Below are 17,518 nucleotides of genomic sequence, written 5' to 3' on the forward strand. Positions count from 1 at the left end.
TGTTCTCTCACCTCTTCTCTCTCTTCCCCTACCTTTAGGCCTCTTACCCGAGATATGCATGCCCATAATATCACTGTTGTGTATGATCTACATGCTACAGTCCAAAATAGAGCACCTAAATTACGAGCCTCAAGCCAGTTGAAGACTCCTTTTGACTAGCTATGACAGGTTTGGATGCGATTATCTATTGTGGAGGGTGGCTCAACCACCCCCTAGCTTGACCTGAGGAGATGGCTTATATCACGGATCTACAAAGCCAACCTATGGGTACATCATGTTGTAACTACAGAGCCCTTTAGAATCACTTTTGACCGGTCTATGGGGGAGCATTGTTAAGGCTCAAGCTTTAGTTTGAGATTTAGTAGGGCCTTCCCAGCTTTGGAAAGGCCTCTTAGCCAAGATATGCATGCCCACAATATCATTGTTGTGTATGATCTAAATGCTACAGTTTAAATCAAAGCACCTAAATTGGGACCTCAAGCTGGTTGAAGACTCCTTTTGACTAGCTAAGACAAGTTTGGATGCAATTATCTAAGATGGAGGGTGGCACCCCCTAGCTTGACATGAGGAGACGGAATATTTCACGGAGCTACAAAGCCAAACTATGGGTACTTCATGCTGTAACTATATAGCCCTTTAGACTCACTTTTGACAAGTCTATAGGGACGAGTGTTGTTAAGGCTCAAGCTTTAGTTTGAGAAAGCTTGAGGAGGCACTAAGGAAACTACCCACCCTTAGTCATTGGCTAAGTCCGTCTAAATTGATGACAATGTTAAGTTTCTCCGTCAAATTTGAGACCCAACGTTAATTTTGAAATTGAAAGTGATGATGATGTCTCGCTACTATTCCCTGATCCTGCCATGCCAACTGCAGCAATTAAATGTCACATAAGCCGCTATCCACTACATCAACTATCCCCTTGAGCCCGCTATCCACTGCGACAAGATCGCGATGCTATCCCCTTGAGCCTGCCATCCATTGTGGAAAGATCTGGATGCTATCCCCTTGAGCCTGCCATCCACTGCAGCAACTAAATGCGACATCAACCATCTCGCTTGTAATTGTGCCATGTCAGCATGCCTCTCGCTGCTCTGTTGTGAGCTTGCCACGAACTTGGCTAAGGCATGATCATGAAGCACCATGCCAAGTGCCATGCCTTGGCCCCGCCATGAGCTTCTGCATGAACTCAACCTCGCATCAATTGCCATGATTTGTTGCATCTACGCCATGAGATCAATTGATTTGCTTCATCTTCACCTTTGTCATGAGCTCTGGTACCAAACCTGTAGTGTGCACTCAAAAATTCTGCTCTCGAGGGCCCCAAATCTTTGCATATGTGCATAAACAAGAAGATGCACATCCAGCCTTGCACTGCAATGTTTGTAATTTCTGCTACGCCTGCTGCTACCCTAAGTTGCATTGTACGTTATATGGTGTACGTATAATATGCCTTAAACGGGCGTATTATACGACACCTATCTTTATTCGGTCATATTATACGGTGCCACATCAGCAAAAACACCGTATCGTATAATTTCTCAGCATTTCAATCGAACTATTAGTTCGATCAAAATATTAATTATATCAAAATAAATCTTTTATATACGGTGAAACGGACTGTTTTGCTCATTCCATTGATCTCTCTTCCCTCATCTCACCTATAGGTGAGCTTTACAACATGAAGAAAAATATAAAAATGCTAGTTTAGATTTAGCCATATTTTTTCTAGTGAAAATTTAGAGCTTGGATGTATTTTTTTTTATAGGCTTTGGAGTTTTGAGTTATCTGCTCTGTGTGAAGTATATCTTACACTGAGAGGTAGGTTAAGTAAGATAGTTAATGTTTACTTGCCTTGCGTAGAGGAAACTCACACTTGCAGGTGATTCAAGGTAGTTAAAGTTAGAAGTTATTTGCTTTGTGCTGAACTATGTTCACAGCTAGATGTAACTTTAGTTAAATAGTTAAATTTAAGAGTTACTTGTTGTGTGTTGAACTATGTTCACACCTGGAAGTAACTTACGTTAGATTTATCTAATGATTGTCTGTCATGTGTAAAGTAATACTCACACTAAAGATAATTTAGGTAGATTAAATAAAAATCTCTCTCTTTGTGTAGAGGTATTCTTACACCTAGAAGAGATTTAGAGAAGTAGTGAATTTTTATTGCTTGCCATGTGTAGAGTTACACTCACACTTGGAGGTAATTTAGATAGGTCTTTTCAAGATATCTTGCTTTGTGTAGAGTTTACTCACACTTGGAAGTTATTGAGATAGATTAAGAGATTTATTTATCATGATTCAGGTGTAAAGTGAAAGCTCACACTTGAGAAAATTTATTTTTGGTATTTATAATTTAAAGAAGTTGAAAACGTTGATGAATAAAATAATGTAAATGGTATTAGAGTTTGATTTTAGATGTGTATTTAGTATGGATGCACAATTGCTCTAGATGGCTGGACAAATTGCCAGAAGAAACCATAGATTAATATGATGTTGATTTGTCCAAGAGGTGCCATCTTTCTTGAAGCGATCGATACATCTCTGAAAGAAAAAACTAGATATCTTGCTGGTGTTTATGAGCGTCGCAGGGGGACCTATATATGTGATAGTCATTATCACAGATAATGCATCTAACTACAAAGCAGTTGGAAAAGCAATTGGAGCAAAGTATCCAGAGACTACATGGGTTCCATGTGCTGCTCGTACTTTGAATTTGCTCTTAAATGACTTTGGAAAAGCTCCTTATATTAAGCAAACTCTTCTAGATACAAACCACTTGGTGAAGTTTATAAGAGAGCGTTCATTTTCTTACACTTTGTTTAGAACAAAGTCCCCAACCAAAAATTTACAATTTTTTTGTGTGAACCGTTTTGCGACAGTATATTAATTTCTCTCTACACTGCAGCAGGTAAAAGCAGCCCTTGTTGAAACAGTGGCAGATAGAAGATGGGACATTTGGCTTGATAAATATCCCAAGTATGAACGTGCTGCTTCCAAATACTATCAGCTTGTAAACTCTCCTATTTTTTGGAGGAATGTACACAAAATAGTTATTGTCACATAACCTTTCACTCATTTGATACGATTAGTGGACAAAGGAGCCTCTATCTTTGGACGGGTTTACTTGTACATGTATGACGACACTTGCAAGTTAAAAAGATAGTACATTTTATGCAGGAAAAGAGAAAGCCATGATGATGACGTTTGTCAAAAGACGATGGGAGCAGTTGCATACTCCTTTACTGGAGCAGGTTTTGTCTTGGATCCCAAGTTCCAGATGCACAAGCAATCTTCAAACAATGAAGTGATCAGTGATTTCAAGAAAGTGTGTGCTCAACTATTAGGCAAATGTGGATGGACAGGTGGCATACACATAGAAGATGGCATATACTAGTAGTGAGAGAACGTTTGGGGATCCTTGCCATATAGATGCTATCAAGATGATGAGCGCACCAATTTGGTGGAAAGAGTACGGTGGAGAAAAAGTGGAGCTTCAACATGTGGCTGTGAGAGTATCATCTGTTGCCACCTCAAGTGGTAGCTGTGAAAGAAACTGGTCTTCATTCGCTTTTGTGCATACTAAAAAACGAAATCGATTAAGTCATAAACGAGCTGCGGACTTGGTGTATGTCTTTTGTAACATGCGACTTATGCATAAGACGACGAAGTTAGCCACATGTGCCACAGAAGAAAGCTTTGGGCGCTTGCAAACACACGAAGCAGTTGCAAATGATCTCAACTCTGATGATGAAACGGAATGGAACCCGAAAGATATTGATTTGGAATGTTCAGATGTCAAAGAAATTGATGACATGGTGTTTGTGATTGAGGGGATGGATGAGCTGTAAAGTTTGTACTATATTCTCAATTAATTTTGCAATGCAAAAGTTATGTGGAGTTTTGCTTTACAATCCATACCTTCTCTCTCTCTCTCTCTCTCTCTCTCTCTCTCTCTCTCTCTCTCTCTCTCTCTCTCTCTCTCTCTCTCTCTCTCTCACTGTCTCTCTTTCTCTCCATCTGCTCTCTATCATTGTTAAAAAGAGGGTAGAAGAGAGAACATAACTTACACAATTGCAACAACATCTGTCACGTCCATTTGTTCCAACAAATAGAGATCTACATACCAAAAAGATGTTTTAATTACAAATCTTGAGATTTAAGATACAAAAAGAGCTATGTCTTGTTTGGGAGAATTAATTTAAATGATGGGCTTGTTCTCCAAAGAGATTAGATACATGAAATTTTGGATTGCCAACTGAATCACTTGGACCGGCATTGCCCATCTCTTCTTCATTAAGAGGACCATACCTTGCCTCGTACCATGCCAACTTTCTTTCTAGCGATGCTATACGAGCGCGCAGCATGGCTGGTGTCTCTCCTTGACTTGCCAAATCCATGCTTGGGTTGCAAGCTTCTCAATAACTGCAGTTTCTTCGGGAAAATATGTGTAACCTCTCTTGCCAGGAGGGTCTTCTTGATTAGCTTCCCGTGCATGAATCTTCTCGGTTGGGTGCCCTTTCCCAACACCTCTTGTAGTGGGATGATCGTTCCAATCAACTTTGAGCCGCAATACATAGTAGCAATAACATTGTTGCAGAAATTAAATTGCCACTTGATTATTATTTGGTGGCAATCTGTACACTTGGATAAATCTTGCAAGGATATTTCGTGCGAGGACAGTGTGTTGCAGATCTGAAACCTTCAAGGGAGCAAAAGCCTTAGCATTTCCACTGACTCAAAATAATGTGTTGTGTACGAAGTGATTCGGGCTTAACTGTCTGCATTGCCTGTAATTCAGTGGCTCCCCTTGAAGTTTTGATTCGTCTTGTTGGGTTGCAGCCAAAGCGCTAAGATCTCCTTGAGCCATCCGAATCTCTTTCTCTTTGTAAATTTGTTGATTCAATGCATGATTAAGCAAAGGATCATTAGACTCCTGTGTGTTCTGGTTGGGAGCAATATCTTCCATAACTGAAATGCAAAATAATAAAATTTAGCGAGACAAGTCTTAGCACTTGAAAAAGAGAGATGGTTTAGAGAATTGAGCGATCTAACTTGAAATGCTTTAAAACTTAAACTTGAAGAACTTTAAAAACATTGCACACATGACACCACACATTGCACACGTGACACCATTAATGCCAAAAAAGGTTGATTACTGGTTTAATTATCAATAGGCCTCAAGCCAGATTCGGTTACAATATGATAGCCAACATAATGTCTTCCATTCAAACAAAGGCTTAATTTAAATCCCATATCTTAGGTCTATCTAAGGGTTTGGGAGATTTTCCACTAGCGAGATGTTTGTATACATGGCGTAAAAATTTGCGCTTGAGAACCTTGGTGGGCTCTGGAATACATGCAAGCAAGCACCTAAGAATATACGAGAGACTATATATATCAGATGCCTTGGTGAATGGAGGAGTATTGGTGTTGATATTTTCAGGGGCAGTCCATGGATAATCTTGCTCAAATTGAGCTCTACATTGAGGGGTGAGATTTGGCAACTTGGAAAATGTTGCCAAAGTGTTTGATGGTTAGTCCCCAGTCGGCAATGCCAACATACACTCCTCGCTTTCCAAAATGGAGTAGAATATTTCTAGTGTGTAGATCATTGTGAATAAATTTGTGACTATGCACGAATTTAATCCTTTACAGAAGAGCATTGCAGATTGGCAAAATGTTGTCTGTGAACTGTTGTATAGTTCCATATGTGTGTTGGAACTCTCTGATTGCAGGCTTTCTTCCATCATGATGACATACCCGAATCCACTGCTCAAGATGACCTCCATTCCAAAGCTTGAAGATCAACATAAGTCTTTTGCCATACCAAACAAGTGCACGCGGCAATATCATGCCACAATGCTGAACAATTGTAGCAGTTGTCTCCTCTAGCACAATCTGCAATGTCGGCTTGCTTCCTATTTGGTATTTGTATATCTTCGTCGCATAGACAGGACCTTTGAAGAGAGGATGCTCGCCACTGATACTTGTTTCACAATTGCAAAACATCCCTCACCTAATTGGGGTGCTTGCAAGTGAAAGATGGAATGCTCCCAAAGTAAGTGTAGGACAGGAGGACACATCGTATCATCCTGGTTTACAGGAGAGGACTGAGCACCTGATGGAGGAGGTACACCCTCTTCTATCCTAGGACGTTTTGAAGAGCCTTTGATCTTATCTTTGCTCTTCAATTCTGAATGTAGTTGTGCTACAAGTTGCATCCGCTCTTTGATTCCAGGTTTGGTTTTGATTTCTGGATGAACCATACTTTCAAAACTTCTAGTGACCTGGCCCAATAATTGCTTTACATCTCTACTATGACTGAAGCTTGAAATACATGAAGGAAATATAAGTAAGGTAAATCTATGTAGATAAAAATTTGACATATATGATTGTTAATAAATCTAAACAAAAACATTTCATGGACAATAATAACCTCCAGTAATGAAAGATCTAAACATTTCATGCATCATAATAAAAACAATAATGAAAGATGCGATGGTCAAAGCATTCAGGATTGAAGAATGTAAAATATATATCTTCTCCCTGCAGTGCAACACGGGGTCAGCAGCAACCAAAGACGAAGAATTCATTAAATCCAATCTCCTTGCAGTGTGACACGATGGTCAACCAAGAACGATGGATTTAAAAACTCGAAATCTCTCCTTGTAGTGTGACATGATGGTCAGCAACAACCAGAGACGAGGAAGCTATTGAATCCAATCTCCTTGTAGTGAGACGTGATGGTCAGCAATAACCAAGAACGATGGATTTAAAAATCCCTGCAGTGCGACATGATGGTTAGCAGCAACCAGAGATGAGGAATCTATTGAATCCAATCTCCTTGCAATGCGACATGATGGTCAATAGCAACCAAGGATAATGGATTTGACAACCCTAAACCCCTCTCTGCAGTGTGACATGGTGGTCAGAAACAACCATAGATGAGGAATCTATTAAACCCAATCTCCTTGCAGTGTGACGCGATGGTCAGCATCAACCAAGGATGATGGATTTAAAATCCTAAACCCCTCCCTGTAGTGCGACACGGTGGTCAGCAACAATCAGAGAGGAAGAATCTATTAAATCCAATCTCCTTGCAATGCGACGTGATGGTCAACAACAACCAAGGATGATGGATTTGACAACCCTAAACCCCTCCATGCAGTGCGACACGGTGATAAGCAACAACCAGAGATGAGGAATCTATTTTTTAAAATCCAATCTTCCAATAGTGCGATGCAATGGTCAGCATTAACTAGGAAGAAAAGATGCATGATAGCTAAGTACTCCCTTTAGTGCGACTCGATGGTCAACAACAACCAGGGACGAAAAGTCTAATTGTACAACCTAAGCTACTCCCTAAGGTGCGACACAGAGGTCAACAACAATCAAGGACAACGTGTCTAGAGTCTAACCCCCCTTGAAGTGTGTCAAAAGGATCAACACAGCCAAGGATGGGTGTCTAAACCTGTAGACTAACACTGAGGTGTGAGAAAAGCTCCACAACAACAGTGCTAGTAAAAACCAAAATACAAACTAACACTGAGGTGCGAGCAAAGCTCTACAACAATAGTGTTAGCAAATTAACTGCAAAAAATAAAACAACAAAAAAACTATAAGAAAAATCACCTGCTCTGTTGCTCACTGCGGATGTGATGTGCTCGCTGTCTATTGCTCTCTCTAAATCTCCACCAACTCTGTCTCTATCTCTCTACCTCTCTAGCAATCACAATCGCAACAGTTCGTTCAAATTGTCGCGGTGCCCTTTTTTTATAAGTACAAATATATTTCGATCGAAGTATATTTTGATCGAAATGTACTTCGATCGAAATATTTTTTATTTGGATATGTGCGTATTATATGAATATACAACATATAAATTTGTAATATACGTACAATTTATAATATATGGGTGTATAAATGCAACTTAGAATGCTGCCCCTACTGCCATCGTCTACCTCTCACTTTGCCCCAAGACGCCCTAATTGCCTGCAAGAAATTTCTGTAGGTGCTTGCCTCAAAACAGATGCCAGTGGTTGCCTCAAAAAGCACCAATTGCCTCCATGCACCTACTTCTGTAGCATGAAGCAGAAGATGGCCAACCCTTGCTCCCTCTTCTGCAACAATCGAGTTGCCAAATGGAGAAAGACTTGCGCTACACATTAAATCGCTCGATGTAAAGACTTTCTTTTAATGTGTGTTGAGGCGGTATAAGAAAATGCACGTGACATGCAGGTGCAGATATCGTTGACTTGGTTGCACAGTCTACACGGCTATTTACCACCAAGTTTACGAAGGAAGAACTTGCTTGCTTGATACAGCTTGTTGTGGAGGCAATTAAGAAGCTTCCACCCATGGAATCTATATGGTATGCACCTACATGGAGGTACATCATATGGAAAAGAGGGCCTCCTAGGAAGTAGGTGGTGAGGATACTGCATGGGCAACATACAATAAATATTGCGAAAGAGCATGCATGCATTGCTACAACTCTCATCCACGCTTACACATCCTACAAAGGAAGTGACACTCGTGCCCTTAATTTGTTTGAGGGCAAAAGTAGCTCAAGGTATGATATCTCCTCTCTCTCTTTCTCTCTCTCTCTCTCTCTCTCTCTCTCTCTCTCTCTCTCTCATGCTTCTTTGAAACAAAGACTTGCAAAACTCTTTCTAAGTAGTTTTGGGGCCATACGAGACTCAATTATTAATCCTCATGAGAGCTCTAGGAGGAACAACTTGCTTGCTTGATACCTGTTGTGGAGGCAATTAAGAAGCTTTCGTCAATGGAATCTGTATGGTATGTGCCTCAATGCATGTACATCATATGGAAAAGAGGGCCTCCTAGGAAGTAGGTGGCGGGGATACTGCATGGACAACAAAAGATAAATATTGAGCAAGAGCATGCATGTGTTCCTGCAACTGGCATCCATGCTTGCCACATCCAACAAAGGAAGTTCCACTCATGCCCTTAACTTGTTTGAGGGCATAAGTAGCTCAAGGCATGATCTCTCTCTCTCTCTCTCTCTCTCTCTCTCTCTCTCTCTCTCTCTCTCTCTCTCTCTCTCTCTCTCTCTCTCTCTCTCTCTCTCTCTCTCTCTCACATGCTTCTTGAAACAAAGACTCTTGCAAAACTCTTTCTAAGTAGTCAACCATTAATTCTATTCCTCTTGGGCTCAAACTAAAGCTCAACCTTCATGACCCGGATAGTTTTCAAGAGTCTTGAGCACAATATACCTTATTTTAGTTGAGCATTTAGTCTCTAACTTCGAGGCTCGAACATGACATGGATGTTTGATTTTCAAGCCTTGTGAGCACTCAAACATGACTATTTTAGTTGAGCATTTAGTCTCTAGTTTCGGGGCTCGAACTTAGGTTAAAGTTTCATGACTTGAATGCTTTGTTTTCAAGCCTGATGAGTATTCAAATGTAACTTGTTTTAGTTGAAAATCTAGTCTCAAGATTCGAGGCTCGAACTTAAGTTTGAGCCTCATGACACGGAAACTCAATTTTCAAGCCTCGTGAGCACTCTCATAGAAGTCATTAGGCTCAAACTTAAATTCAAGCCTTATGACATGGACACTCAGTTTTCAAGCCCCATGACCACTCTAGTAGAACAATTTCTATCTAGAAACTATCCCGAAGGGTTTGTATCTCACAAGATTTGAATTGAGTCTTCATGCAGTCCAGGCTTGTTTTTCAATCTCATCATCTAAGGACTCAATTTTTAAGCATCATCAACACTCTAGTATGAATCATTCAAGCTAGAATCCATCTACAAGGGTCCTACCTCATGAGGTTTGAGTCTCATGGGACAGAGACATAAACTCTTTCAAGTTGAAATCCATCTTTAAACATCTTTGACTCATGAGGCTCTTGACCCTCATGCCCTTTAGACTCAATTATTAATCCTTATGAGAACTCTAGGAGGAACAGCTTGCTTGCTTGATACCTGTTGTGGAGGCAATTAAGAAGATTTCGCCAATGGAATCTGTATAGTATGTTCCTAAATGCAGGTAAATCATATGGAAAAGAGGGCCTCCTAGGAAGTACGTGGTGAGGATATTGCATGGACAACAGAAGATAAATATTGAGCAAGAGCATGTATATGTTCGTACAATTGGCATCCATGCTTGGCACATCCTACAAAGGTAGTGATGCTCGTGCCCGTAATTTGTTTGAGGGCATAAGTAGCTCAAGGTATGATCTCTCCTCTCTCTCTCTCTCTCTCTCTCTCTCTCTCTCTCTCTCTCTCTCTCTCTCATGCTTCTTGAAACAAAGACTCTTGCAAAACTCTTTCTAAGTAGTCAACCATTATTTCTATTCCTCTTGGGCTCAAACTAAAGCTCAACCTTCATGACCTTGATAGTTTTCAAGCGTCTTGAGCACGATATACCTTATTTTAGTTGAGCATTTAGTCTCTAGCTTCGAGGATCGAACATGACATGGATGTTTGATTTTCAAGCCTTGCGAGCACTCAAACATGACTTTTTTAGTTGAGCATTTAGTCTCTAGTTTTGGGGCTCGAACTTAGGTTAAAGTCCCATATCATGTTCGAGACTCGAACATGACATGGATGTTTGATTTTCAAGCCTTGTGAGCACTCAAACATGACTTTTTTAGTTGAGCATGTAGTCTCTAGTTTCGGGGCTCGAACTTAGGTTAAAGTTTCATGACTTGAATGCTTTGTTTTCAAGCCTGATGAGTACTCAAATGTAACTTGTTTTAGTTGAAAATCTAGTCTCAAGATTCGAGGCTCGAACTTAAGTTTGAGCCTCATGACACGGAAACTCAATTTTCAAGCCTCGTGAGCACTCTCATAGAAGTCATTAGGCTCAAACTTAAATTCAAGCCTTATGACATGGACACTCAGTTTTCAAGCCCCATGACCACTCTAGTAGAACAATTTCGATCTAGAAACTATCCCGAAGGGTTTGTATCTCACAAGATTTGAATCGAGTCTTCATGCAGTCCAGGTTTGTTTTTCAATCTCATCATCTAAGGACTCAATTTTTAAGCATCGTCAACACTCTAGTATGAATCATGCAAGCTAGAATCCATCTACAAGGGTCCTACCTCATGAGGTTTGAGTCTCATGGGACAGAGACATAAACTCTTTCAAGTTGAAATCCATCTTTAAACATCTTTGACTTATGAGGCTCTTGACCCTCATGCCCTTGAGACTCAATTATTAATCCTTATGAGAACTCTAGGAGGAAGAGCTTGCTTGCTTGATACCTGTTGTGGAGGCAATTAAGAAGCTTCGGTCAATGGAATCTGTAAAGTATGTGCCTGAATACAGGTACATCATATGTAAAAGAGGGCTTCCTGGTAAGTACGTGGCGAGGATACTGCATGTACAATAGAAAATAAATATTGAGCAAGAGCATTCATACGTTCTTGCAACCGGCATCCATGCTTGCCACATCCTACAAAGGTAGTGACGCTCGTGCCTGTAATTTGTTTGAGGAAATAAGTAGCTCAAGGTATGATTTCTCTTCTTTCTCTCTCTCTCTCTCTCTCTCTCTCTCTCTCTCTCTCTCTCTCTCTCTCTCTCTCTTTCTCTCTCTCTCTCTCTCTCATGCTTCTTGAAACAAAGAATCTTGCAAAACTCTTTCTAAGTAGTGGAGCATTTATTCTATTCCTCTTGGGCTCGAACTAAAGATCGATCTTCATGATCTGCATAGTTTTCAAGTATATTGAGCACGATATATCTTATTTTAGGTGAGCATTTAGTCTCTAGCTTCAAGGCTTGAACTTGACATGGATGTTTAATTTTTACGCCTCATGAGCACTCAAACATGACTTGTTTTAGTTGAGCATTTAGTCTCTAGTTTTGGGGCTCGAACTTAAGTTCAAGCCTCATGACTTGAATGCTTAGTTCTCAAGCCTGATGAGTACTCAAATATAACTTGTTTTAGTTGAAAATCTAGTCTCAAGATTCGAGGCTCGACCCATTTGACTCGAAAACTCGATTTTCAAGCCTCATGAGCACTCTTATCGAACTCATTAGACTCAAACTTAAATTCAAGCCTTATGACACGGACACTCATATTTCAAGCCCCATGACCACTCTAGTAGAAAAACTTCTATCTAGAAACTATCCGGAAGGGTTTGTATCTCACAAGATTTGAATTTAGTCTTCATGTGGTCCAAACTTGTTTTTCACTCTCATCATCTAAGGACTCAATTTGTAAGCATCATGAACACTCTAGTACGCACATTCAAGCTAGAATCCATTCGCAAGAGTCCTATCTCGTGAGGTTTGAGTCTCATGGGCCAGAGACACATGCAAAACACTTTCATTTTGACATCCATCTTTAAACATCTTTGACTCATGAGGTTCTTGACCCTCATGCCCTTGAGACTCAATTATTAATCCTCATGATAACACTAGGAGGAAGAGCTTGCTTGCATGAAACATGTTGTGGAGGCAATTAAGAGGCTTTCGTTGATGGAATCCGTATGGTATGTGCTTGAATGTAGATACATCATATGGAAAATAGGGCCTCCTGGGAAGTAGATGGCGAGGATACTGCATGGACAATGGAAGATACATATTGAGCAAGAGCATGCATGTGTTCGTGCAACTGGCATTCATGCTTGCCACATCCCACAAAGGCAGTGCCACTGGTGCCCTCAACTTGTTTGAGGGCATAAGTAGCTCAAAGCATGATCTCTCTCTCTCTCTCTCTCTCTCTCTCTCTCTCTCTCTCTCTCTCTCTCTCTCTCTCTCTCTCTCTCTCTCTCTCTATGTCTCATTCTTTTTTAAACAAAGACTCTTGCAAAACTCTTTATAAGTAGTCGAGCATTTCTTCTATTCCTCTTGGGCTGGAACTAAAGCTCCACCATCATGACCTGAATAGTTTTCAAGAATCTTGAGCATGATATACCTTATTTTAGTTGAGCATTTAGTTTGTAGCTGCGAGGCTTGAACTTGACATGGATGTTTAATTTTCAAGCCTCGTGAGCACTCAAACATGACTTGTTTTAGTTGAGCATTTACTCTCTAGTTTTAGGGCTCAAACTTAAGTTCAAGCCTCATGACTTGACTGCTTAGTTTTCAAGCCTCATGAGTATTCAAATATAACTTGTTTTAGTTGAAAATCTAGTCTCAAGATTCGAGGCTCGAACTTAAGTTGAAGCCTCATGACATGGGAACTCAATTTTGAAGCCTCATGATCACTCTTATAGAACTCAGCAGGCTCAAACTTAAATTCAAGCCTTATGACACGGACACTCAATTTTCAAGCCCCATGACCACTCTAGTAGAGCAATTTCTATCTAGAAACTATCCCGAAGGGTTTGTATCTCACAAGATTTGAATTGAGTCTTCATGCGGTCCAAACTTGTTTTTCAGTCTTATCATCTAAAGACTCAGTTGGTAAGCATCATGAACACTCTAGTACGACTCTTTCAAGCTAGAATCCATCACAAGAGTCCTATCTCATGAGGTTTGAGTCTCATGGGCCACAAACACATGCAAAACTCTTTCAAGTTGAAATCCATCTTTAAACATCTTTGACTCATGAGGCTCTTGACCTTCATGCCCTTGAGACGCAAATATTAATCCTCATGAGAACTCTAGGAGGAGGAGATTGCTTGCTTGATACCTGTTGTGGAGGCAATTAAGAAGGTTCCGTCAATGGAATTTGTATGGTATGTGCTTGAATGTAGGTACATTATATGGAAAAGAGGGCCTCCTGGAAGTACTCAGTGAGGATACTTCATGGGCAAGAGAAGATAAATATTGAGCAAGAACATGCATGTGTTCGTGCAACTGGCATCCATGCTTGCCAGATCCTACAAAGGTAGTGACGCTTGTGCCTGTAATTTGTTTGAGGGCATAAGTAGGTCAAGGTATGATCTCTCTTCTCTCTCTCTCTCTCTCTCTCTCTCTCTCTCTCTCTCTCTCTTTTAGTGAATATGTCTTTTTGTTATATAGTTACATCTTTTGTATAATCCACATACATCCCTTCCTCATATCATCCTGATTAATAGAGATTGCATCTACCATCATCCTTGTTTTGATGAGTTCTATAGGAAAGGACCTGGCAAACATGACAGTTTTTTCATACATGGCCTTGTTCCTCAAATCCCAGATAAGCCACAGAAACCATACATTGAAAGACCATAAGCAGAAAGACTAGCATCATCATCAGAGGACACTAAAGCAAAAGTACACATAAACTTAGAGATTTTGACTCCCCAAGTTGATTTCCACCAAAATTGAGCCCACTACCACCATTTAGCTACCACAGCACAGTACCAAAATACATGTGTAATAGTTTCAACTTTCCCACCTCTTGGACATTTACCATCTCTGATTTGTTTTTTGAGCATTACATCAGCAGTGGGGAGCCCCCCCAATATACCTCTCCACCAAAACACTTTAAGTTTGAAAAGCATTTTACAATTCCAAATTTTGATAAACACTTGAGACCACCACTCCTTGTCATTGTTCACATGCCATATTTTATTACATTTGTCCTGTACTGTCCCTGGAGGAAGCAAGGCTTTGTAGAAGTCCTTGGTTTGGGTAGTCCACCACTTCTTTTGTGAAGCAGTAAAGGCCCAATCTCTGAACCTATCTTGGTCTTCAGTGTTGATAAGAACTTGCAAATTGTTGACAGAGGCACGCAACGTATGCCAAGGTATTATGAAGCCATATTGCAATCCAAATTGTCTTCTACCTGTCAAAAAATATTTAAAACAAGCCTTAGAGTCCACAACTTGACCAATGGAGCAGATGCCCTTCTTTAAAAGAGAAAGGGCCTTTTTCCCTAAGGCTTTAGCAGGCAACTTTCTGAATACATAACTCCAAAAGACATTTTCAACAGATAAAGAACACCGCGGATATCTCATTCTACCCTGCCAGATCAACATATCAAACACTTGCTTCCAAGACACAACCAACATATTTGAAATGTCATAACCTGTTTTGATAGGTGCAGCAGTAAAAAGTTTATCCCAATTAGACAAATTCCAACAGCCATGAAAATAGCAAACAGAAGCTCTCACCATGGCCCACATACATTTTTCCCAATCTTCATCAGATTGCAACATATACTTTATGAAGGTTGCCCTCCTAGCAATAGCATGCAGGCCCAAAGTCAGAATGCCACACCCCCCCATGTTCTTATGCAAAGCCAACACCTCCCAGGCCACCCAAACAAATGATGCTTTCTTGCAATCCCACAGGAATTTGTTCATGACAGAGTTAAATGACTTCAAATTTCTCTTTGACCATGGAACACAAGGCAAAAAAAACAGTAAATAAGGCACCAGTATGGACTGAATAATTCTCAGGCTCACATGGAGAGGCCATTCCTCACAGTGCCATGCGGCAATCTTACAGTACACCTTCTTAAGGACCCACTGTTGCAGGTCAGCTTGAGATACATTCACACAAATGGGTACCCCAAATGCTTAAAGATTTGCCCTTGTGGTAGCCTTTCCCCCACCCACATTAGTGCATGAAAATTTTCAGCAGTGACGTTTATTAGAGTTGATTTATGCATATTGATTTTCAGATCAGAGGCAACACAAAATTTATTCAATGCAGCCATACATCTTGACACATTCACATTATTGGCCTTTAAAAAAACAAAGCTATCATCAACAAAACCTTGCCCTAGCATTTGACCAGAACCTGTAGATAGACCCTGCAATACCTGCTTCTGGGCCAAGGGGTCAAGATAACAGAAAAAGGGATGAGTGGCCACTACAAACAGCAAGGGACTAAGTGGATAACCTTGTCTAACAGAGTGGCTGATTGGAATTTTCTTGGACATTCTCCCATTTATTAGGAGTCTAGACCATGCATCTCTACCCACCATGAATATGCAGTTTATGATTCTTGGCCCAAACCCCATCTTCTCAAGAATTTTGGCAATGAAGTCCCATTGCACTGTGTCAAAGGCTTTATCATAGTCAGATGGCTGACAACAACACAGATGTGTTCAAGATGTTTGCTGCTGAGGATAGGTTGGATGGGGACGACTACCCTATGTGGGCTTATATGATGCAACATGTTATTGTGTCAAAGGGTGTCTGGAACAATGTGTAGGGCATTGATGTACGTCCTGGTTCTAAGGATGTAGGTGATGTTGATGATGTTGCAGGACTTACTGCAAGGATTGCTGCTATTATAGTTGTTTTTCCTATGAAAGAACAAGCTCGTTGGGATATAAATGATGTGCAATCTCATGCATTGATTGCGTTGTCTGTGAAGTGCACCATTGTTCCTCACATTCGTTCAGCAAAATCTACAAAACAGGCTTGGGATATTCTAGTAGGTCTTTATGCAAGCCGCAATGAGGCGAAAATTTCTTTGCTACATAAAGAGCTGGAGTCGAAGATTATGCATGAGGAAGATGATATGGACACTTTCCTTGCTAGTGTCAAGGATATCAATGAGCAACTTATTTCTGCAGGTGAAGTCATTTCAGACAGTTCCCTTGTGCAGACCTAGATCTCTGAGCATGCTCAATGCCCATCTGAACGGATAGAATATTATGAAAAATGGACCTACCACTAAACAAAACCAGTTTGAGCCTTGTGGTTGAATTTTCTAAGAAGGGGGTTCAATCTGATAGCCACTACCTTAGGTAGCAGTTTATAGACAATGCACATCATTGTTATGGGTCTCCAGTGCCCCAATTGATTTGGGAAGGTTTGTTTAGGAATCACTTGATAAGGCCCTGTTTCATACAAGGATCCATGTACTTAGCAAACCAAGAGGAGTTTATCAGACACATGATGATGTCCTTGAGCTCATCCCAGAAGGCAACCACAAACTCCTTGTCCAAATACCACAAATTCCATGTGTTTTTTCATTTCCCAACTTTGACCGTGCATATCTGATCTTAGAAATCTCAAAGGGTAGTTCCAACCTCTTTGCATCAGCTTGCTCAGTACATGAATCCACAGTTTGAAGCAGATCCTCAATAGCATATTCCCTATCACAAGTGACTTTAGCCTGTCCATTAAGCAATTGAGTATAGAATTTCTCACAGAAGTGCATCATCTCTGACTGATTATCCAACACAGTACCATCCGCATTTTACACAGTGCATGACTTCTCTTTTCCTCTTGGATTTTAACTTATTGAAGAACCCCTTTGATACATCATTGGAATCCTTCAGTGCATGGATTCTACATAGAAATCTACACCTTTCAACTTGCTGCAGGTCAATTTGTCTATTTGCTTCCTGCAATTCTACAGGTTTCCTTTGACACAGTGCAGAGACTTTGGCTTGTTGAGCCAGATGCTCAACTTTTTGGGCCATCTTGCCCTTTTCCCTCTGTTTGTTACCAGCCCTTTTCCCTCTGTTTGTTACCAGCCCTTTTCCCCGATCTTCTCATGATGTGCTACAGGGCAGAGCATATATGCATCTAGACATGCAGTGGATGAGAAAATGCAGTTTGATTTCTTTTAATCATGATCTTAACCTCTTGTAGAAAGTTCTTATTAGCTAACATATTATTGTTAATCGTAAGAGGACGTTTAAGACCTT

Source organism: Adiantum capillus-veneris, chromosome 8 (assembly GCF_014529385.1).
Source record: "Adiantum capillus-veneris isolate H3 chromosome 8, ASM1452938v2, whole genome shotgun sequence".
NCBI lineage: Eukaryota > Viridiplantae > Streptophyta > Polypodiopsida > Polypodiales > Pteridaceae > Adiantum > Adiantum capillus-veneris.